At 43.3% G+C, this 22,457-nt stretch overlaps 12 non-coding genes across 12 annotated transcripts; all 12 read left to right on the forward strand.

The window, feature by feature from the left end:
• The first annotated feature begins 2,713 nt into the window (after positions 1-2,713).
• TRNAL-CAG (transfer RNA leucine (anticodon CAG)) lies at positions 2,714-2,796 on the forward strand. Its single transcript has one exon. It is a non-coding gene; the product is annotated as a tRNA-Leu (tRNA).
• Positions 2,797-4,089: 1,293 nt separating this feature from the next.
• TRNAL-UAG (transfer RNA leucine (anticodon UAG)) lies at positions 4,090-4,172 on the forward strand. The gene has a single exon. It is a non-coding gene; the product is annotated as a tRNA-Leu (tRNA).
• Positions 4,173-4,804: 632 nt separating this feature from the next.
• Positions 4,805-4,887, forward strand: TRNAL-CAG (transfer RNA leucine (anticodon CAG)). The gene has a single exon. It is a non-coding gene; the product is annotated as a tRNA-Leu (tRNA).
• A 2,008-nt stretch (positions 4,888-6,895) lies between these two features.
• Positions 6,896-6,978, forward strand: TRNAL-CAG (transfer RNA leucine (anticodon CAG)). The gene has a single exon. It is a non-coding gene; the product is annotated as a tRNA-Leu (tRNA).
• Positions 6,979-8,986: 2,008 nt separating this feature from the next.
• Positions 8,987-9,069, forward strand: TRNAL-CAG (transfer RNA leucine (anticodon CAG)). Its single transcript has one exon. It is a non-coding gene; the product is annotated as a tRNA-Leu (tRNA).
• Positions 9,070-9,255: 186 nt separating this feature from the next.
• TRNAL-AAG (transfer RNA leucine (anticodon AAG)) lies at positions 9,256-9,338 on the forward strand. Its single transcript has one exon. It is a non-coding gene; the product is annotated as a tRNA-Leu (tRNA).
• A 1,024-nt stretch (positions 9,339-10,362) lies between these two features.
• TRNAL-UAG (transfer RNA leucine (anticodon UAG)) lies at positions 10,363-10,445 on the forward strand. Its single transcript has one exon. It is a non-coding gene; the product is annotated as a tRNA-Leu (tRNA).
• A 2,992-nt stretch (positions 10,446-13,437) lies between these two features.
• TRNAL-AAG (transfer RNA leucine (anticodon AAG)) lies at positions 13,438-13,520 on the forward strand. Its single transcript has one exon. It is a non-coding gene; the product is annotated as a tRNA-Leu (tRNA).
• Positions 13,521-15,250: 1,730 nt separating this feature from the next.
• On the forward strand, positions 15,251-15,333 carry TRNAL-CAG (transfer RNA leucine (anticodon CAG)). The gene has a single exon. It is a non-coding gene; the product is annotated as a tRNA-Leu (tRNA).
• A 2,008-nt stretch (positions 15,334-17,341) lies between these two features.
• TRNAL-CAG (transfer RNA leucine (anticodon CAG)) lies at positions 17,342-17,424 on the forward strand. The gene has a single exon. It is a non-coding gene; the product is annotated as a tRNA-Leu (tRNA).
• A 186-nt stretch (positions 17,425-17,610) lies between these two features.
• On the forward strand, positions 17,611-17,693 carry TRNAL-AAG (transfer RNA leucine (anticodon AAG)). The gene has a single exon. It is a non-coding gene; the product is annotated as a tRNA-Leu (tRNA).
• A 1,733-nt stretch (positions 17,694-19,426) lies between these two features.
• On the forward strand, positions 19,427-19,509 carry TRNAL-CAG (transfer RNA leucine (anticodon CAG)). The gene has a single exon. It is a non-coding gene; the product is annotated as a tRNA-Leu (tRNA).
• The last annotated feature ends 2,948 nt before the right edge of the window (positions 19,510-22,457 follow it).

Here is a 22,457-nt window from a genome sequence, read left to right on the forward strand (position 1 = left end):
TTTTGGAGATTTAATCTCCTTTATCAGGTTAACATCTGATGGAAGTTGCATCTGTTGGTCTTCACCTGGCACGTTATTCCGTTCTCCTCTTGTCAAGAGAGATGGGGTTTCTCATATATTTAGGTTCTATAACGTCTTGCTGACAAAGCGCAATCCTTACCAAATGAGCATAGGACCCATGTAAGAGGTCATCTGGAAGAGTCATGCTCTTGTATGCCCTGGCCAGACGGGCCCTGCAAATTTGGAAGAATGCCATGCATCTGGTAGACAACTGGACTCCAGCACACTTACAGCAATTTCCTTAGGGCTTTGATCAGAGGCTGCTTAAATTTGCATACTCCACCCTATGTTGTGACTTTGAGATCCTTTGTTGAAATTGCTTTAGCCAGCCAAGAGGTGGCTATTGTCTCAATTTCAAAGCAGCTTTGAGCCGTTCAAGTGGCTGGTGAATAGCACTTTCTCTTTGTTCGCCTCAAAGTTCTAAAGAGTTCTCCATAGGTCCTGCTCTGTACAGATTGTTCAAAGATCTGTTGGAAGTGCATATAATAGGATAAGTAAATTGAGGGCATTCCTTTTCAGTACCTCACCTGCATGGCTGTTTGGCCTCTGGTAGATGCTGGGAAAGCAAGTCCGGATGGCCGAGTGGTCTAAGGCGCTGCGTTCAGGTCGCAGTCTCCTCTGGAGGCGTGGGTTCAAATCCCACTTCTGACCGTCCTGTGTTTACTCTACTTTTTTTCTTGAGAAATATGATCATTGCCCTCGCAGTGGCTTATAGGATTGTCTTCTTGGAAGAGTGCAGTGAGTTTTTTTCTTGCTCTAGCCACTATTGGCCTAAGCTCTGTGCATGTTTTGGTTCCTAATATCTTTCTCACACTTTAGATGAAAAAGCAGCATGGGGTCAGGATGGCCGAGTGGTCTAAGGCGCTGCGTTAAGGCCGCAGTCTCTCATGGAGGCGTGGGTTCGAATACCACTTCTGCCAAAACTTGAATTCCATTTTCTCTCTCAGTTCCTTTAGAATCTCAGCTAAAAATTGGCAATGTAAATAATATCTGAATAAGTACCAAACTTCAGTTTCAAATGCATTTGCCCTATTCTATCTTTAACGTTAATGTAATATTCTTCTAGCACTCGTGGTGTTTTATATTTCTTTTGTGGGGTACTTTAAAAATCTTTTTTATGAAAGAAATGGGTTACATTAAGTCTTGTGATGTTTTAGGTTTCCAATAAGGAGGTTTTAAATTTTATGTCACGTCATTTTCAGATGCTTCATTCAAGAGATGTTTCCACTATAGAATGCAGAGCAAGGGCAAAAATACAAGTGATAGAGCGAGTGAGTGAGAAGGAGTGTTGTGGAAGGAGAGAATGAAACAAAGACAGAGTGAGTGAATGGCAGGGAGGCATAGAAGAGGAGTCTAGTAGTGAAGGAGACCTGCTTTTCCCTGCTCTTGACCTCCCACCCATCCCCAAACAACCACAAACATACCTTCTGTGCAAAGTTGGTATGCAGAATTTCACGCCTCAGCAAGTGAGGGTGAGTCCCAGGCCAGGGGCTAAAGAGCAAAAGAGTGCCTGTGCTCAGACTTTCCCTGCTAGGGATAGTTTATCTGGAACAAGGCCTACTCTCTTGTATCCAGCAAGGATCTAGAAATCCTGCATGAATCTGCAAGGCACATTGGCAGCATAAATTTGCATAAACTGCCCCACCTATTGCCTTCCTACTTCCTGTGCTGTAGTTGTTTGTGTAGAGAGAGAGGTCGCAGGCAAGGAAATGTTGTGAGTCGGATACAGGACCCTAAATAGCTGGTGAGAGGTATGTGGTGTTCTAAAAGCATGAAAACTGTATACCTGTGAAATAAAGTGCTTTCGTATGTGTTCTTCTGTGTTTATTGTCCTGTGCATAAAGTTGCACCTTGTGTTTGAAGGTTTAAATTATTTCAGGCTTGCATGGAGGTAGACGTTTCTGAGTAACTTTTATTCATTTCTTAAAAGCCTATACTGTCAGGATGGCCGAGAGGTCTAAGTTGCTGTGTTTAGGCCACCGTCTCCTTTGGAGGCGTGGGTTCGAATCCCACTTCTGACATGCATTTTGGAGATTTAATCTCCTTTATCAGGTTAACATCTGATGGAAGTTGCATCTGTTGGTCTTCACCTGGCACGTTATTCCGTTCTCCTCTTGTCAAGAGAGATGGGGTTTCTCATATATTTAGGTTCTATAACGTCTTGCTGACAAAGCGCAATCCTTACCAAATGAGCATAGGACCCATGTAAGAGGTCATCTGGAAGAGTCATGCTCTTGTATGCCCTGGCCAGACGGGCCCTGCAAATTTGGAAGAATGCCATGCATCTGGTAGACAACTGGACTCCAGCACACTTACAGCAATTTCCTCAGGGCTTTGATCAGGGGCTGCTTAAATTTGCATACTCCACCCTATGTTGTGACTTTGAGATCCCTTGTTGAAATTGCTTTAGCCAGCCAAGAGGTGGCTATTGTCTCAATTTCAAAGCAGCTTTGAGCCGTTCAAGTGGCTGGTGAATAGCACTTTCTCTTTGTTTGCCTCAAAGTTCTAAAGAGTTCTCCATAGGTCCTGCTCTGTACAGATTGTTCAAAGATCTGTTGGAAGTGCATATAATAGGATAAATAAATTGAGGGCATTCCTTTTCAGTACCTCACCTGCATGGCTGTCTGGCCTCTGGAAGATGCTGGGAAAGCAAGTCAGGATGGCCGAGTGGTCTAAGGCGCTGCGTTCAGGTCGCAGTCTCCTCTGGAGGCGTGGGTTCAAATCCCACTTCTGACAGTACTGTGTTTACTCTACTTTTTTTCTTGATAAATATGATCATTTCCCTCGCAGTGGCTTATAGGATTGTCTTCTTGGAAGAGTGCAGTGAGTTTTTTTCTTGCTCTAGCCACTATTGGCCTAAGCTCTGTGCATTTTTTGGTTCCTAATATATTTCTCACCCTTTAGATGAAAAAGCAGCATGCGGTCAGGATGGCCCAGTGGTCTAAGGCGATGCGTTAAGGCCGCAGTCTCTCCTGGAGGCGTGGGTTCAAATCCAACTTCTGACAAAACTTGAATTCCATTTTCTCTCTCAGTTCCATTAGAATCTCAGCTAAAAATTGGCAATGTAAATAATATCTGAATAAGTACCAAACTTCAGTTTCAACTGCAAATGCATTTGCCCTATTCTATCTTTAACGTTAATGTAATATTCTTCTAGCACTCGTGGTGTTTTATATTTCTTTTGTGGGGTACTTTAAAAATCTTTTTTATGAAAGAAATGGGTTACATTAAGTCTTGTGATGTTTTAGGTTTCCAATAAGGAGGTTTTAAATTTTATGTCACGTCATTTTCAGATGCTTCATTCAAGAGATGTTTCCACTATAGAATGCAGAGCAAGGGCAAAAATACAAGTGATAGAGCGAGTGAGTGAGAAGGAGTGTTGTGGAAGAAGAGAATGAAACAAAGACAGAGTGAGTGAATGGCAGGGATGCATAGAAGAGGAGTCTAGTAGTGAAGGAGACCTGCTTTTCCCTGCTCTTGACCTCCCACCCATCCCCAAACAACCACAAACATACCTTCTGTGCAAAGTTGGTATGCAGAATTTCACGCCTCAGCAAGTGAGGGTGAGTCCCAGGCCAGGGGCTAAAGAGCAAAAGAGTGCCTGTGCTCAGACTTTCCCTGCTAGGGATAGTTTATCTGGAACAAGGCCTACTCTCTTGTATCCAGCAAGGATCTAGAAATCCTGCATGAATCTGCAAGGTACATTGGCAGCATAAATTTGCATAAACTGCCCCACCTATTGCCTTCCTACTTCCTGTGCTGTAGTTGTTTGTGTAGAGAGAGAGGTCGCAGGCAAGGAAATGTTGTGAGTCGGATACAGGACCTTAAATAGCTGGTGAGAGGTATGTGGTGTTCTAAAAGCATGAAAACTGTATACCTGTGAAATAAAGTGCTTTCGTATGTGTTCTTCTGTGTTTATTGTCCTGTGCATAAAGTTGCACCTTGTGTTTGAAGGTTTAAATTATTTCAGGCTTGCATGGAGGTAGACGTTTCTGAGTAACTTTTATTCATTTCTTAAAAGCCTATACTGTCAGGATGGCCGAGAGGTCTAAGGTGCTGTGTTTAGGCCACAGTCTCCTTTGGAGGCGTGGGTTCGAATCCCACTTCTGACATGCCTTTTGGAGATTTAATCTCCTTTATCAGGTTAACATCTGATGGAAGTTGCATCTGTTGGTCTTCACCTGGCACGTTATTCCGTTCTCCTCTTGTCAAGAGAGATGGGGTTTCTCATATATTTAGGTTCTATAACGTCTTGCTGACAAAGCGCAATCCTTACCAAATGAGCATAGGACCCATGTAAGAGGTCATCTGGAAGAGTCATGCTCTTGTATGCCCTGGCCAGACGGGCCCTGCAAATTTGGAAGAATGCCATGCATCTGGTAGACAACTGGACTCCAGCACACTTACAGCAATTTCCTTAGGGCTTTGATCAGGGGCTGCTTAAATTTGCATACTCCACCCTATGTTGTGACTTTGAGATCCCTTGTTGAAATTGCTTTAGCCAGCCAAGAGGTGGCTATTGTCTCAATTTCAAAGCAGCTTTGAGCCGTTCAAGTGGCTGGTGAATAGCACTTTCTCTTTGTTCGCCTCAAAGTTCTAAAGAGTTCTCCATAGGTCCTGCTCTGTACAGATTGTTCAAAGATCTGTTGGAAGTGCATATAATAGGATAAATAAATTGAGGGCATTCCTTTTCACTACCTCACCTGCATGGCTGTCTGGCCTCTGGAAGATGCTGGGAAAGCAAGTCAGGATGGCCGAGTGGTCTAAGGCGCTGCGTTCAGGTCGCAGTCTCCTCTGGAGGCGTGGGTTCAAATCCCACTTCTGACAGTCCTGTGTTTACTCTACTTTTTTTCTTGAGAAATATGATCATTTCCCTCGCAGTGGCTTATAGGATTGTCTTCTTGGAAGAGTGCAGTGAGTTTTTTTCTTGCTCTAGCCACTATTGGCCTAAGCTCTGTGCATTTTTTGGTTCCTAATATCTTTCTCACCCTTTAGATGAAAAAGCAGCATGGAGTCAGGATGGCCGAGTGGTCTAAGGCGCTGAGTTAAGGCCGCAGTCTCTCCTGGAGGCGTGGGATCAAATCCCACTTCTGACAAAACTTGAATTCCATTTTCTCTCTCAGTTCCTTTAGAATCTCAGCTAAAAATTGGCAATGTAAATAATATCTGAATAAGTACCAAACTTCAGTTTCAACTGCAAATGCATTTGCCCTATTCTATCTTTAACGTTAATGTAATATTCTTCTAGCACTCGTGGTGTTTTATATTTCTTTTGTGGGGTACTTTAAAAATCTTTTTTATGAAAGAAATGGGTTACATTAAGTCTTGTGATGTTTTAGGTTTCCAATAAGGAGGTTTTAAATTTTATGTCACGTCATTTTCAGATGCTTCATTCAAGAGATGTTTCCACTATAGAATGCAGTGCAAGGGCAAAAATACAAGTGATAGAGCGAGTGAGTGAGAAGGAGTATTGTGGAAGGAGAGAATGAAACAAAGACAGAGTGAGTGAATAGCAGGGAGGCATAGAAGAGGAGTCTAGTAGTGAAGGAGACCTGCTTTTCCCTGCTCTTGACCTCCCACCCATCCCCAAACAACCACAAACATACCTTCTGTGCAAAGTTGGTATGCAGAATTTCACGCCTCAGCAAGTGAGGGTGAGTCCCAGGCCAGGGGCTAAAGAGTAAAAGAGTGCCTGTGCTCAGACTTTCCCTGCTAGGGATAGTTTATCTGGAACAAGGCCTACTCTCTTGTATCCAGCAAGGATCTAGAAATCCTGCATGAATCTGCAAGGCACATTGGCAGCATAAATTTGCATAAACTGCCCCACCTATTGCCTTCCTACTTCCTGTGCTGTAGTTGTTTGTGTAGAGAGAGAGGTCGCAGGCAAGGAAATGTTGTGAGTCGGATACAGGACCTTAAATAGCTGGTGAGAGGTATGTGGTGTTCTAAAAGCATGAAAACTGTATACCTGTGAAATAAAGTGCTTTCGTATGTGTTCTTCTGTGTTTATTGTCCTGTGCATAAAGTTGCACCTTGTGTTTGAAGGTTTAAATTATTTCAGGCTTGCATGGAGGTAGACGTTTCTGAGTAACTTTTATTCATTTCTTAAAAGCCTATACTGTCAGGATGGCCGAGAGGTCTAAGGTGCTGTGTTTAGGCCACAGTCTCCTTTGGAGGCGTGGGTTCGAATCCCACTTCTGAGATGCCTTTTGGAGATTTAATCTCCTTTATCAGGTTAACATCTGATGGAAGTTGCATCTGTTGGTCTTCACCTGGCACGTTATTCCGTTCTCCTCTTGTCAAAAGAGATGGGGTTTCTCATATATTTAGGTTCTATAACGTCTTGCTGACAAAGCGCAATCCTTACCAAATGAGCATAGGACCCATGTAAGAGGTCATCTGGAAGAGTCATGCTCTTGTATGCCCTGGCCAGACGGGCCCTGCAAATTTGGAAGAATGCCATGCATCTGGTAGACAACTGGACTCCAGCACACTTACAGCAATTTCCTTAGGGCTTTGATCAGGGGCTGCTTAAATTTGCATACTCCACCCTATGTTGTGACTTTGAGATCCCTTGTTGAAATTGCTTTAGCCAGCCAAGAGGTGGCTATTGTCTCAATTTCAAAGTAGCTTTGAGCCGTTCAAGTGGCTGGTGAATAGCACTTTCTCTTTGTTCGCCTCAAAGTTCTAAAGAGTTCTCCATAGGTCCTGCTCTGTACAGATTGTTCAAAGATCTGTTGGAAGTGCATATAATAGGATAAATAAATTGAGGGCTTTCCTTTTCAGTACCTCACCTGCATGGCTGTCTGGCCTCTGGAAGATGCTGGGAAAGCAAGTCAGGATGGCCGAGTGGTCTAAGGCGCTGCGTTCAGGTCGCAGTCTCCTCTGGAGGCGTGGGTTCAAATCCCACTTCTGACAGTCCTGTGTTTACTCTACTTTTTTTCTTGAGAAATATGATCATTTCCCTCGCAGTGGCTTATAGGATTGTCTTCTTGGAAGAGTGCAGTGAGTTTTTTTCTTGCTCTAGCCACTATTGGCCTAAGCTCTGTGCATTTTTTGGTTCCTAATATCTTTCTCACCCTTTAGATGAAAAAGCAGCATGGAGTCAGGATGGCCGAGTGGTCTAAGGCGCTGAGTTAAGGCCGCAGTCTCTCCTGGAGGCGTGGGATCAAATCCCACTTCTGACAAAACTTGAATTCCATTTTCTCTCTCAGTTCCTTTAGAATCTCAGCTAAAAATTGGCAATGTAAATAATATCTGAATAAGTACCAAACTTCAGTTTCAACTGCAAATGCATTTGCCCTATTCTATCTTTAACGTTAATGTAATATTCTTCTAGCACTCGTGGTGTTTTATATTTCTTTTGTGGGGTACTTTAAAAATCTTTTTTATGAAAGAAATGGGTTACATTAAGTCTTGTGATGTTTTAGGTTTCCAATAAGGAGGTTTTAAATTTTATGTCACGTCATTTTCAGATGCTTCATTCAAGAGATGTTTCCACTATAGAATGCAGTGCAAGGGCAAAAATACAAGTGATAGAGCGAGTGAGTGAGAAGGAGTATTGTGGAAGGAGAGAATGAAACAAAGACAGAGTGAGTGAATAGCAGGGAGGCATAGAAGAGGAGTCTAGTAGTGAAGGAGACCTGCTTTTCCCTGCTCTTGACCTCCCACCCATCCCCAAACAACCACAAACATACCTTCTGTGCAAAGTTGGTATGCAGAATTTCATGCCTCAGCAAGTGAGGGTGAGTCCCAGGCCAGGGGCTAAAGAGCAAAAGAGTGCCTGTGCTCAGACTTTCCCTGCTAGGGATAGTTTATCTGGAACAAGGCCTACTCTCTTGTATCCAGCAAGGATCTAGAAATCCTGCATGAATCTGCAAGGCACATTGGCAGCATAAATTTGCATAAACTGCCCCACCTATTGCCTTCCTACTTCCTGTGCTGTAGTTGTTTGTGTAGAGAGAGAGGTCGCAGGCAAGGAAATGTTGTGAGTCGGATACAGGACCCTAAATAGCTGGTGAGAGGTATGTGGTGTTCTAAAAGCATGAAAACTGTATCCCTGTGAAATAAAGTGCTTTCGTATGTGTTCTTCTGTGTTTATTGTCCTGTGCATAAAGTTGCACCTTGTGTTTGAAGGTTTAAATTATTTCAGGCTTGCATGGAGGTAGACGTTTCTGAGTAACTTTTATTCATTTCTTAAAAGCCTATACTGTCAGGATGGCCGAGAGGTCTAAGGTGCTGTGTTTAGGCCACCGTCTCCTTTGGAGGCATGGGTTCGAATCCCACTTCTCACATGCCTTTTGGAGATTTAATCTCCTTTATCAGGTTAACATCTGATGGAAGTTGCATCTGTTGGTCTTCACCTGGCACGTTATTCCGTTCTCCTCTTGTCAAGAGAGATGGGATTTCTCATATATTTAGGTTCTATAACGTCTTGCTGACAAAGCGCAATCCTCACCAAATGAGCATAGGACCCATGTAAGAGGTCATCTGGAAGAATCATGCTCTTGTATGCCCTGGCCAGACGGGCCCTGCAAATTTGGAAGAATGCCATGCATCTGGTAGACAACTGGACTCCAGCACACTTACAGCAATTTCCTTAGGGCTTTGATCAGGGGCTGCTTAAATTTGCATACTCCACCCTATGTTGTGACTTTGAGATCCCTTGTTGAAATTGCTTTAGCCAGCCAAGAGGTGGCTATTGTCTCAATTTCAAAGCAGCTTTGAGCCGTTCAAGTGGCTGGTGAATAGCACTTTCTCTTTGTTCGCCTCAAAGTTCTAAAGAGTTCTCCATAGGTCCTGCTCTGTACAGATTGTTCAAAGATCTGTTGGAAGTGCATATAATAGGATAAATAAATTGAGGGCATTCCTTTTCAGTACCTCACCTGCATGGCTGTCTGGCCTCTGGCAGATGCTGGGAAAACAAGTCAGGATGGCCGAGTGGTCTAAGGCGCTGCGTTCAGGTCGCAGTCTCCTCTGGAGGCGTGGGTTCAAATCCCACTTCTGACAGTCCTGTGTTTACTCTACTTTTTTTCTTGAGAAATATGATCATTTCCCTCGCAGTGGCTTATAGGATTGTCTTCTTGGAAGAGTGCAGTGAGTTTTTTCCTTGCTCTAGCCACTATTGGCCTAAGCTCTGTGCATTTTTTGTTTCCTAATATCTTTCTCACCCTTTAGATGAAAAAGCAGCATGGGGTCAGGATGGCCGAGTGGTCTAAGGCGCTGCGTTAAGGCCGCAGTCTCTCCTGGAGGCGTGGGATCAAATCCCACTTTTGACAAAACTTGAATTCCATTTTCTCTCTCAGTTCCTTTAGAATCTCAGCTAAAAATTGGCAATGTAAATAATATCTGAATAAGTACCAAACTTCAGTTTCAACTGCAAATGCATTTGCCCTATTCTATCTTTAACGTTAATGTAATATTCTTCTAGCACTCGTGGTGTTTTATATTTCTTTTGTGGGGTACTTTAAAAATCTTTTTTATGAAAGAAATGGGTTACATTAAGTCTTGTGATGTTTTAGGTTTCCAATAAGGAGGTTTTAAATTTTATGTCACGTCATTTTCAGATGCTTCATTCAAGAGATGTTTCCACTATAGAATGCAGAGCAAGGGCAAAAATACAAGTGATAGAGCGAGTGAGTGAGAAGGAGTGTTGTGGAAGGAGAGAATGAAACAAAGACAGAGTGAGTGAACGGCAGGGAGGCATAGAAGAGTAGTCTAGTAGTGAAGGAGACCTGCTTTTCCCTGCTCTTGACCTCCCACCCATCCCCAAACAACCACAAACATACCTTCTGTGCAAAGTTGGTATGCAGAATTTCACGCCTCAGCAAGTGAGGGTGAGTCCCAGGCCAGGGGCTAAAGAGCAAAAGAGTGCCTGTGCTCAGACTTTCCCTGCTAGGGATAGTTTATCTGGAACAAGGCCTACTCTCTTGTATCCAGCAAGGATCTAGAAATCCTGCTTGAATCTGCAAGGCACATTGGCAGCATAAATTTGCATAAACTACCCCACCTATTGTCTTCCTACTTCCTGTGCTGTAGTTGTTTGTGTAGAGAGAGAGGTCGCAGGCAAGGAAATGTTGTGAGTCGGATACAGGACCCTAAATAGCTGGTGAGAGGTATGTGGTGTTCTAAAAGCATGAAAACTGTATACCTGTGAAATAAAGTGCTTTCGTATGTGTTCTTCTGTGTTTATTGTCCTGTGCATAAAGTTGCACCTTGTGTTTGAAGGTTTAAATTATTTCAGGCTTGCATGGAGGTAGACGTTTCTGAGTAACTTTTATTCATTTCTTAAAAGCCTATACTGTCAGGATGGCCGAGAGGTCTAAGGCGCTGTGTTTAGGCCACAGTCTCCTTTGGAGGCGTGGGTTCGAATCCCACTTCTGACATGCCTTTTGGAGATTTAATCTCCTTTATCAGGTTAACATCTGATGGAAGTTGCATCTGTTGGTCTTCACTTGGCACGTTATTCCGTTCTCCTCTTGTCAAGAGAGATGGGGTTTCTCATATATTTAGGTTCTATAACGTCTTGCTGACAAAGCGCAATCCTTACCAAATGAGCATAGGACCCATGTAAGAGGTCATCTGGAAGAGTCATGCTCTTGTATGCCCTGGCCAGACGGGCCCTGCAAATTTGGAAGAATGCCATTCATCTGGTAGACAACTGGACTCCAGCACACTTAAAGCAATTTCCTCAGGGCTTTGATCAGGGGCTGCTTAAATTTGCATACTCCACCCTATGTTGTGACTTTGAGATCCCTTGTTGAAATTGCTTTAGCCAGCCAAGAGGTGGCTATTGTCTCAATTTCAAAGCAGCTTTGAGCCGTTCAAGTGGCTGGTGAATAGCACTTTCTCTTTGTTCGCCTCAAAGTTCTAAAGAGTTCTCCATAGGTCCTGCTCTGTACAGATTGTTCAAAGATCTGTTGGAAGTGCATATAATAGGATAAATAAATTGAGGGCATTCCTTTTCAGTACCTCACCTGCATGGCTGCCTGGCCTCTGGAAGATGCTGGGAAAGCAAGTCAGGATGGCCGAGTGGTCTAAGGCGCTGCGTTCAGGTCGCAGTCTCCTCTGGATGCGTGGGTTCAAATCCCACTTCTGACAGTCCTGTGTTTACTCTAATTATTTTCTTGAGAAATATGATCATTTCCCTCGCAGTGGCTTATAGGATTGTCTTCTTGGAAGAGTGCAGTGAGTTTTTTTCTTGCTCTAGCCACTATTGGCCTAAGCTCTGTGCATTTTTTGGTTCCTAATATCTTTCTCACCCTTTAGATGAAAAAGCAGCATGGGGTCAGGATGGCTGAGTGGTCTAAGGCGCTGAGTTAAGGCCGCAGTCTCTCCTGGAGGCGTGGGATCAAATCCCACTTCTGACAAAACTTGAATTCCATTTTCTCTCTCAGTTCCTTTAGAATCTCAGCTAAAAATTGGCAATGTAAATAATATCTGAATAAGTACCAAACTTCAGTTTCAACTGCAAATGCATTTGCCCTATTCTATCTTTAACTTTAATGTAATATTCTTCTAGCACTCGTGGTGTTTTATATTTCTTTTGTGGGGTACTTTAAAAATCTTTTTTATGAAAGAAATGGGTTACATTAAGTCTTGTGATGTTTTAGGTTTCCAATAAGGAGGTTTTAAATTTTATGTCACGTCATTTTCAGATGCTTCATTCAAGAGATGTTTCCACTATAGAATGCAGTGCAAGGGCAAAAATACAAGTGATAGAGCGAGTGAGTGAGAAGGAGTATTGTGGAAGGAGAGAATGAAACAAAGACAGAGTGAGTGAATAGCAGGGAGGCATAGAAGAGGAGTCTAGTAGTGAAGGAGACCTGCTTTTCCCTGCTCTTGACCTCCCACCCATCCCCAAACAACCACAAACATACCTTCTGTGCAAAGTTGGTATGCAGAATTTCACGCCTCAGCAAGTGAGGGTGAGTCCCAGGCCAGGGGCTAAAGAGCAAAAGAGTGCCTGTGCTCAGACTTTCCCTGCTAGGGATAGTTTATCTGGAACAAGGCCTACTCTCTTGTATCCAGCAAGGATCTAGAAATCCTGCATGAATCTGCAAGGCACATTGGCAGCATAAATTTGCATAAACTGCCCCACCTATTGCCTTCCTACTTCCTGTGCTGTAGTTGTTTGTGTAGAGAGAGAGGTCGCAGGCAAGGAAATGTTGTGAGTCGGATACAGGACCCTAAATAGCTGGTGAGAGGTATGTGGTGTTCTAAAAGCATGAAAACTGTATACCTGTGAAATAAAGTGCTTTCGTATGTGTTCTTCTGTGTTTATTGTCCTGTGCATAAAGTTGCACCTTGTGTTTGAAGGTTTAAATTATTTCAGGCTTGCATGGAGGTAGACGTTTCTGAGTAACTTTTATTCATTTCTTAAAAGCCTATACTGTCAGGATGGCCGAGAGGTCTAAGGTGCTGTGTTTAGGCCACAGTCTCCTTTGGAGGCATGGGTTCGAATCCTACTTCTGACATGCCTTTTGGAGATTTAATCTCCTTTATCAGGTTAACATCTGATGGAAGTTGCATCTGTTGGTCTTCACCTGGCACGTTATTCCGTTCTCCTCTTGTCAAGAGAGATGGGGTTTCTCATATATTTAGGTTCTATAACGTCTTGCTGACAAAGCGCAATCCTTACCAAATGAGCATAGGACCCATGTAAGAGGTCATCTGGAAGAGTCATGCTCTTGTATGCCCTGGCCAGACGGGCCCTGCAAATTTGGAAGAATGCCATGCATCTGGTAGACAACTGGACTCCAGCACACTTACAGCAATTTCCTTAGGGCTTTGATCAGAGGCTGCTTAAATTTGCATACTCCACCCTATGTTGTGACTTTGAGATCCTTTGTTGAAATTGCTTTAGCCAGCCAAGAGGTGGCTATTGTCTCAATTTCAAAGCAGCTTTGAGCCGTTCAAGTGGCTGGTGAATAGCACTTTCTCTTTGTTCGCCTCAAAGTTCTAAAGAGTTCTCCATAGGTCCTGCTCTGTACAGATTGTTCAAAGATCTGTTGGAAGTGCATATAATAGGATAAGTAAATTGAGGGCATTCCTTTTCAGTACCTCACCTGCATGGCTGTTTGGCCTCTGGTAGATGCTGGGAAAGCAAGTCCGGATGGCCGAGTGGTCTAAGGCGCTGCGTTCAGGTCGCAGTCTCCTCTGGAGGCGTGGGTTCAAATCCCACTTCTGACCGTCCTGTGTTTACTCTACTTTTTTTCTTGAGAAATATGATCATTGCCCTCGCAGTGGCTTATAGGATTGTCTTCTTGGAAGAGTGCAGTGAGTTTTTTTCTTGCTCTAGCCACTATTGGCCTAAGCTCTGTGCATTTTTTGGTTCCTAATATCTTTCTCACACTTTAGATGAAAAAGCGGCATGGGGTCAGGATGGCCAAGTGGTCTAAGGCGCTGCGTTAAGGCCGCAGTCTCTCATGGAGGCGTGGGTTCGAATCCCACTTCTGACAAAACTTGAATTCCATTTTCTCTCTCAGTTCCTTTAGAATCTCAGCTAAAAATTGGCAATGTAAATAATATCTGAATAAGTACCAAACTTCAGTTTCAAATGCATTTGCCCTATTCTATCGTTAACGTTAATGTAATATTCTTCTAGCACTCGTGGTGTTTTATATTTCTTTTGTGGGGTACTTTAAAAATCTTTTTAATGAAAGAAATGGGTTACATTAAGTCTTGTGATGTTTTAGGTTTCCAATAAGGAGGTTTTAAATTTTATGTCACGTCATTTTCAGATGCTTCATTCAAGAGATGTTTCCACTATAGAATGCAGAGCAAGGGCAAAAATACAAGTGATAGAGCGAGTGAGTGAGAAGGAGTGTTGTGGAAGGAGAGAATGAAACAAAGACAGAGTGAGTGAATGGCAGGGAGGCATAGAAGAGGAGTCTAGTAGTGAAGGAGACCTGCTTTTCCCTGCTCTTGACCTCCCACCCATCCCCAAACAACCACAAACATACCTTCTGTGCAAAGTTGGTATGCAGAATTTCACGCCTCAGCAAGTGAGAGTGAGTCCCAGGCCAGGGGCTAAAGAGCAAAAGAGTGCCTGTGCTCAGACTTTCCCTGCTAGGGATAGTTTATCTGGAACAAGGCCTACTCTCTTGTATCCAGCAAGGATCTAGAAATCCTGCATGAATCTGCAAGGCACATTGGCAGCATAAATTTGCATAAACTGCCCCACCTATTGCCTTCCTACTTCCTGTGCTGTAGTTGTTTGTGTAGAGAGAGAGGTCGCAGGCAAGGAAATGTTGTGAGTCGGATACAGGACCCTAAATAGCTGGTGAGAGGTATGTGGTGTTCTAAAAGCATGAAAACTGTATACCTGTGAAATAAAGTGCTTTCGTATGTGTTCTGTGTTTATTGTCCTGTGCATAAAGTTGCACCTTGTGTTTGAAGGTTTAAATTATTTCAGGCTTGCATGGAGGTAGACGTTTCTGAGTAACTTTTATTCATTTCTTAAAAGCCTATACTGTCAGGATGGCCGAGAGGTCTAAGTTGCTGTGTTTAGGCCACCGTCTCCTTTGGAGGCGTGGGTTCGAATCCCACTTCTGACATGCATTTTGGAGATTTAATCTCCTTTATCAGGTTAACATCTGATGGAAGTTGCATCTGTTGGTCTTCACCTGGCACGTTATTCCGTTCTCCTCTTGTCAAGAGAGATGGGGTTTCTCATATATTTAGGTTCTATAACGTCTTGCTGACAAAGCGCAATCCTTACCAAATGAGCATAGGACCCATGTAAGAGGTCATCTGGAAGAGTCATGCTCTTGTATGCCCTGGCCAGACGGGCCCTGCAAATTTGGAAGAATGCCATGCATCTGGTAGACAACTGGACTCCAGCACACTTACAGCAATTTCCTCAGGGCTTTGATCAGGGGCTGCTTAAATTTGCATACTCCACCCTATGTTGTGACTTTGAGATCCCTTGTTGAAATTGCTTTAGCCAGCCAAGAGGTGGCTATTGTCTCAATTTCAAAGCAGCTTTGAGCCGTTCAAGTGGCTGGTGAATAGCACTTTCTCTTTGTTTGCCTCAAAGTTCTAAAGAGTTCTCCATAGGTCCTGCTCTGTACAGATTGTTCAAAGATCTGTTGGAAGTGCATATAATAGGATAAATAAATTGAGGGCATTCCTTTTCAGTACCTCACCTGCATGGCTGTCTGGCCTCTGGAAGATGCTGGGAAAGCAAGTCAGGATGGCCGAGTGGTCTAAGGCGCTGCGTTCAGGTCGCAGTCTCCTCTGGAGGCGTGGGTTCAAATCCCACTTCTGACAGTACTGTGTTTACTCTACTTTTTTTCTTGAGAAATATGATCATTTCCCTCGCAGTGGCTTATAGGATTGTCTTCTTGGAAGAGTGCAGTGAGTTTTTTTCTTGCTCTAGCCACTATTGGCCTAAGCTCTGTGCATTTTTTGGTTCCTAATATATTTCTCACCCTTTAGATGAAAAAGCAGCATGCGGTCAGGATGGCCCAGTGGTCTAAGGCGATGCGTTAAGGCCGCAGTCTCTCCTGGAGGCGTGGGTTCAAATCCAACTTCTGACAAAACTTGAATTCCATTTTCTCTCTCAGTTCCTTTAGAATCTCAGCTAAAAATTGGCAATGTAAATAATATCTGAATAAGTACCAAACTTCAGTTTCAACTGCAAATGCATTTGCCCTATTCTATCTTTAACGTTAATGTAATATTCTTCTAGCACTCGTGGTGTTTTATATTTCTTTTGTGGGGTACTTTAAAAATCTTTTTTATGAAAGAAATGGGTTACATTAAGTCTTGTGATGTTTTAGGTTTCCAATAAGGAGGTTTTAAATTTTATGTCACGTCATTTTCAGATGCTTCATTCAAGAGATGTTTCCACTATAGAATGCAGTGCAAGGGCAAAAATACAAGTGATAGAGCGAGTGAGTGAGAAGGAGTATTGTGGAAGGAGAGAATGAAACAAAGACAGAGTGAGTGAATAGCAGGGAGGCATAGAAGAGGAGTCTAGTAGTGAAGGAGACCTGCTTTTCCCTGCTCTTGACCTCCCACCCATCCCCAAACAACCACAAACATACCTTCTGTGCAAAGTTGGTATGCAGAATTTCACGCCTCAGCAAGTGAGGGTGAGTCCCAGGCCAGGGGCTAAAGAGCAAAAGAGTGCCTGTGCTCAGACTTTCCCTGCTAGGGATAGTTTATCTGGAACAAGGCCTACTCTCTTGTATCCAGCAAGGATCTAGAAATCCTGCATGAATCTGCAAGGCACATTGGCAGCATAAATTTGCATAAACTGCCCCACCTATTGCCTTCCTACTTCCTGTGCTGTAGTTGTTTGTGTAGAGAGAGAGGTCGCAGGCAAGGAAATGTTGTGAGTCGGATACAGGACCCTAAATAGCTGGTGAGAGGTATGTGGTGTTCTAAAAGCATGAAAACTGTATACCTGTGAAATAAAGTGCTTTCGTATGTGTTCTTCTGTGTTTATTGTCCTGTGCATAAAGTTGCACCTTGTGTTTGAAGGTTTAAATTATTTCAGGCTTGCATGGAGGTAGACGTTTCTGAGTAACTTTTATTCATTTCTTAAAAGCCTATACTGTCAGGATGGCCGAGAGGTCTAAGGTGCTGTGTTTAGGCCACAGTCTCCTTTGGAGGCATGGGTTCGAATCCCACTTCTGGCATGCCTTTTGGAGATTTAATCTCCTTTATCAGGTTAACATCTGATGGAAGTTGCATCTGTTGGTCTTCACCTGGCACGTTATTCCGTTCTCCTCTTGTCAAGAGAGATGGGGTTTCTCATATATTTAGGTTCTATAACGTCTTGCTGACAAAGCGCAATCCTTACCAAATGAGCATAGGACCCATGTAAGAGGTCATCTGGAAGAGTCATGCTCTTGTATGCCCTGGCCAGACGGGCCCTGCAAATTTGGAAGAATGCCATGCATCTGGTAGACAACTGGACTCCAGCACACTTACAGCAATTTCCTTAGGGCTTTGATCAGGGGCTGCTTAAATTTGCATACTCCACCCTATGTTGTGACTTTGAGATCCTTTGTTAAAATTGCTTTAGCCAGCCAAGAGGTGGCTATTGTCTCAATTTCAAAGCAGCTTTGAGCCGTTCAAGTGGCTGGTGAATAGCACTTTCTCTTTGTTCGCCTCAAAGTTCTAAAGAGTTCTCCATAGGTCCTGCTCTGTACAGATTGTTCAAAGATCTGTTGGAAGTGCATATAATAGGATAAGTAAATTGAGGGCATTCCTTTTCAGTACCTCACCTGCATGGCTGTTTGGCCTCTGGTAGATGCTGGGAAAGCAAGTCCGGATGGCCGAGTGGTCTAAGGCGCTGCGTTCAGGTCGCAGTCTCCTCTGGAGGCGTGGGTTCAAATCCCACTTCTGACAGTCCTGTGTTTACTCTACTTTTTTTCTTGAGAAATATGATCATTTCCCTCGCAGTGGCTTATAGGATTGTCTTCTTGGAAGAGTGCAGTGAGTTTTTTTCTTGCTCTAGCCACTATTGGCCTAAGCTCTGTGCATTTTTTGGTTCCTAATATCTTTCTCACACTTTAGATGAAAAAGCGGCATGGGGTCAGGATGGCCGAGTGGTCTAAGGCGCTGTGTTAAGGCCGCAGTCTCTCATGGAGGCGTGGGTTCGAATCCCACTTCTGACAAAACTTGAATTCCATTTTCTCTCTCAGTTCCTTTAGAATCTCAGCTAAAAATTGGCAATGTAAATAATATCTGAATAAGTACCAAACTTCAGTCTCAAATGCATTTGCCCTATTCTATCTTTAACGTTAATGTAATATTCTTCTAGCACTCGTGGTGTTTTATATTTCTTTTGTGGGGTACTTTAAAAATCTTTTTTATGAAAGAAATGGGTTACATTAAGTCTTGTGATGTTTTAGGTTTCCAATAAGGAGGTTTTAAATTTTATGTCACGTCATTTTCAGATGCTTCATTCAAGAGATGTTTCCACTATAGAATGCAGAGCAAGGGCAAAAATACAAGTGATAGAGCGAGTGAGTGAGAAGGAGTGTTGTGGAAGGAGAGAATGAAACAAAGACAGAGTGAGTGAATGGCAGGGAGGCATAGAAGAGGAGTCTAGTAGTGAAGGAGACCTGCTTTTCCCTGCTCTTGACCTCCCACCCATCCCCAAACAACCACAAACATACCTTCTGTGCAAAGTTGGTATGCAGAATTTCACGCCTCAGCAAGTGAGGGTGAGTCCCAGGCCAGGGGCTAAAGAGCAAAAGAGTGCCTGTGCTCAGACTTTCCCTGCTAGGGATAGTTTATCTGGAACAAGGCCTACTCTCTTGTATCCAGCAAGGATCTAGAAATCCTGCATGAATCTGCAAGGCACATTGGCAGCATAAATTTGCATAAACTGCCCCACCTATTGCCTTCCTACTTCCTGTGCTGTAGTTGTTTGTGTAGAGAGAGAGGTCGCAGGCAAGGAAATGTTGTGAGTCGGATACAGGACCCTAAATAGCTGGTGAGAGGTATGTGGTGTTCTAAAAGCATGAAAACTGTATACCTGTGAAATAAAGTGCTTTCGTATGTGTTCTTCTGTGTTTATTGTCCTGTGCATAAAGTTGCACCTTGTGTTTGAAGGTTTAAATTATTTCAGGCTTGCATGGAGGTAGACGTTTCTGAGTAACTTTTATTCATTTCTTAAAAGCCTATACTGTCAGGATGGCCGAGAGGTCTAAGTTGCTGTGTTTAGGCCACCGTCTCCTTTGGAGGCGTGGGTTCGAATCCCACTTCTGACATGCATTTTGGAGATTTAATCTCCTTTATCAGGTTAACATCTGATGGAAGTTGCATCTGTTGGTCTTCACCTGGCACGTTATTCCGTTCTCCTCTTGTCAAGAGAGATGGGGTTTCTCATATATTTAGGTTCTATAACGTCTTGCTGACAAAGCGCAATCCTTACCAAATGAGCATAGGACCCATGTAAGAGGTCATCTGGAAGAGTCATGCTCTTGTATGCCCTGGCCAGACGGGCCCTGCAAATTTGGAAGAATGCCATGCATCTGGTAGACAACTGGACTCCAGCACACTTACAGCAATTTCCTCAGGGCTTTGATCAGGGGCTGCTTAAATTTGCATACTCCACCCTATGTTGTGACTTTGAGATCCCTTGTTGAAATTGCTTTAGCCAGCCAAGAGGTGGCTATTGTCTCAATTTCAAAGCAGCTTTGAGCCGTTCAAGTGGCTGGTGAATAGCACTTTCTCTTTGTTTGCCTCAAAGTTCTAAAGAGTTCTCCATAGGTCCTGCTCTGTACAGATTGTTCAAAGATCTGTTGGAAGTGCATATAATAGGATAAATAAATTGAGGGCATTCCTTTTCAGTACCTCACCTGCATGGCTGTCTGGCCTCTGGAAGATGCTGGGAAAGCAAGTCAGGATGGCCGAGTGGTCTAAGGCGCTGCGTTCAGGTCGCAGTCTCCTCTGGAGGCGTGGGTTCAAATCCCACTTCTGACAGTACTGTGTTTACTCTACTTTTTTTCTTGAGAAATATGATCATTTCCCTCGCAGTGGCTTATAGGATTGTCTTCTTGGAAGAGTGCAGTGAGTTTTTTTCTTGCTCTAGCCACTATTGGCCTAAGCTCTGTGCATTTTTTGGTTCCTAATATATTTCTCACCCTTTAGATGAAAAAGCAGCATGCGGTCAGGATGGCCCAGTGGTCTAAGGCGATGCGTTAAGGCCGCAGTCTCTCCTGGAGGCGTGGGTTCAAATCCAACTTCTGACAAAACTTGAATTCCATTTTCTCTCTCAGTTCCTTTAGAATCTCAGCTAAAAATTGGCAATGTAAATAATATCTGAATAAGTACCAAACTTCAGTTTCAACTGCAAATGCATTTGCCCTATTCTATCTTTAACGTTAATGTAATATTCTTCTAGCACTCGTGGTGTTTTATATTTCTTTTGTGGGGTACTTTAAAAATCTTTTTTATGAAAGAAATGGGTTACATTAAGTCTTGTGATGTTTTAGGTTTCCAATAAGGAGGTTTTAAATTTTATGTCACGTCATTTTCAGATGCTTCATTCAAGAGATGTTTCCACTATAGAATGCAGTGCAAGGGCAAAAATACAAGTGATAGAGCGAGTGAGTGAGAAGGAGTATTGTGGAAGGAGAGAATGAAACAAAGACAGAGTGAGTGAATAGCAGGGAGGCATAGAAGAGGAGTCTAGTAGTGAAGGAGACCTGCTTTTCCCTGCTCTTGACCTCCCACCCATCCCCAAACAACCACAAACATACCTTCTGTGCAAAGTTGGTATGCAGAATTTCACGCCTCAGCAAGTGAGGGTGAGTCCCAGGCCAGGGGCTAAAGAGCAAAAGAGTGCCTGTGCTCAGACTTTCCCTGCTAGGGATAGTTTATCTGGAACAAGGCCTACTCTCTTGTATCCAGCAAGGATCTAGAAATCCTGCATGAATCTGCAAGGCACATTGGCAGCATAAATTTGCATAAACTGCCCCACCTATTGCCTTCCTACTTCCTGTGCTGTAGTTGTTTGTGTAGAGAGAGAGGTCGCAGGCAAGGAAATGTTGTGAGTCGGATACAGGACCCTAAATAGCTGGTGAGAGGTATGTGGTGTTCTAAAAGCATGAAAACTGTATACCTGTGAAATAAAGTGCTTTCGTATGTGTTCTTCTGTGTTTATTGTCCTGTGCATAAAGTTGCACCTTGTGTTTGAAGGTTTAAATTATTTCAGGCTTGCATGGAGGTAGACGTTTCTGAGTAACTTTTATTCATTTCTTAAAAGCCTATACTGTCAGGATGGCCGAGAGGTCTAAGGTGCTGTGTTTAGGCCACAGTCTCCTTTGGAGGCATGGGTTCGAATCCCACTTCTGGCATGCCTTTTGGAGATTTAATCTCCTTTATCAGGTTAACATCTGATGGAAGTTGCATCTGTTGGTCTTCACCTGGCACGTTATTCCGTTCTCCTCTTGTCAAGAGAGATGGGGTTTCTCATATATTTAGGTTCTATAACGTCTTGCTGACAAAGCGCAATCCTTACCAAATGAGCATAGGACCCATGTAAGAGGTCATCTGGAAGAGTCATGCTCTTGTATGCCCTGGCCAGACGGGCCCTGCAAATTTGGAAGAATGCCATGCATCTGGTAGACAACTGGACTCCAGCACACTTACAGCAATTTCCTTAGGGCTTTGATCAGAGGCTGCTTAAATTTGCATACTCCACCCTATGTTGTGACTTTGAGATCCTTTGTTGAAATTGCTTTAGCCAGCCAAGAGGTGGCTATTGTCTCAATTTCAAAGCAGCTTTGAGCCGTTCAAGTGGCTGGTGAATAGCACTTTCTCTTTGTTCGCCTCAAAGTTCTAAAGAGTTCTCCATAGGTCCTGCTCTGTACAGATTGTTCAAAGATCTGTTGGAAGTGCATATAATAGGATAAGTAAATTGAGGGCATTCCTTTTCAGTACCTCACCTGCATGGCTGTTTGGCCTCTGGTAGATGCTGGGAAAGCAAGTCCGGATGGCCGAGTGGTCTAAGGCGCTGCGTTCAGGTCGCAGTCTCCTCTGGAGGCGTGGGTTCAAATCCCACTTCTGACCGTCCTGTGTTTACTCTACTTTTTTTCTTGAGAAATATGATCATTGCCCTCGCAGTGGCTTATAGGATTGTCTTCTTGGAAGAGTGCAGTGAGTTTTTTTCTTGCTCTAGCCACTATTGGCCTAAGCTCTGTGCATTTTTTGGTTCCTAATATCTTTCTCACACTTTAGATGAAAAAGCGGCATGGGGTCAGGATGGCCGAGTGGTCTAAGGCGCTGCGTTAAGGCCGCAGTCTCTCATGGAGGCGTGGGTTCGAATCCCACATCTGACAAAACTTGAATTCCATTTTCTCTCTCAGTTCCTTTAGAATCTCAGCTAAAAATTGGCAATGTAAATAATATCTGAATAAGTACCAAACTTCAGTTTCAAATGCATTTGTCCTATTCTATCTTTAACGTTAATGTAATATTCTTCTAGCACTCGTGGTGTTTTATATTTCTTTTGTGGGGTACTTTAAAAATCTTTTTTATGAAAGAAATGGGTTACATTAAGTCTTGTGATGTTTTAGGTTTCCAATAAGGAGGTTTTAAATTTTATGTCACGTCATTTTCAGATGCTTCATTCAAGAGATGTTTCCACTATAGAATGCAGAGCAAGGGCAAAAATACAAGTGATAGAGCGAGTGAGTGAGAAGGAGTGTTGTGGAAGGAGAGAATGAAACAAAGACAGAGTGAGTGAATGGCAGGGAGGCATAGAAGAGGAGTCTAGTAGTGAAGGAGACCTGCTTTTCCCTGCTCTTGACCTCCCACCCATCCCCAAACAACCACAAACATACCTTCTGTGCAAAGTTGGTATGCAGAATTTCACGCCTCAGCAAGTGAGAGTGAGTCCCAGGCCAGGGGCTAAAGAGCAAAAGAGT

This window comes from Triturus cristatus, unplaced genomic scaffold (genome assembly GCF_964204655.1).
Source record: "Triturus cristatus unplaced genomic scaffold, aTriCri1.1 SCAFFOLD_686, whole genome shotgun sequence".
In the NCBI taxonomy this organism is placed as follows: Eukaryota; Metazoa; Chordata; class Amphibia; order Caudata; family Salamandridae; genus Triturus; species Triturus cristatus.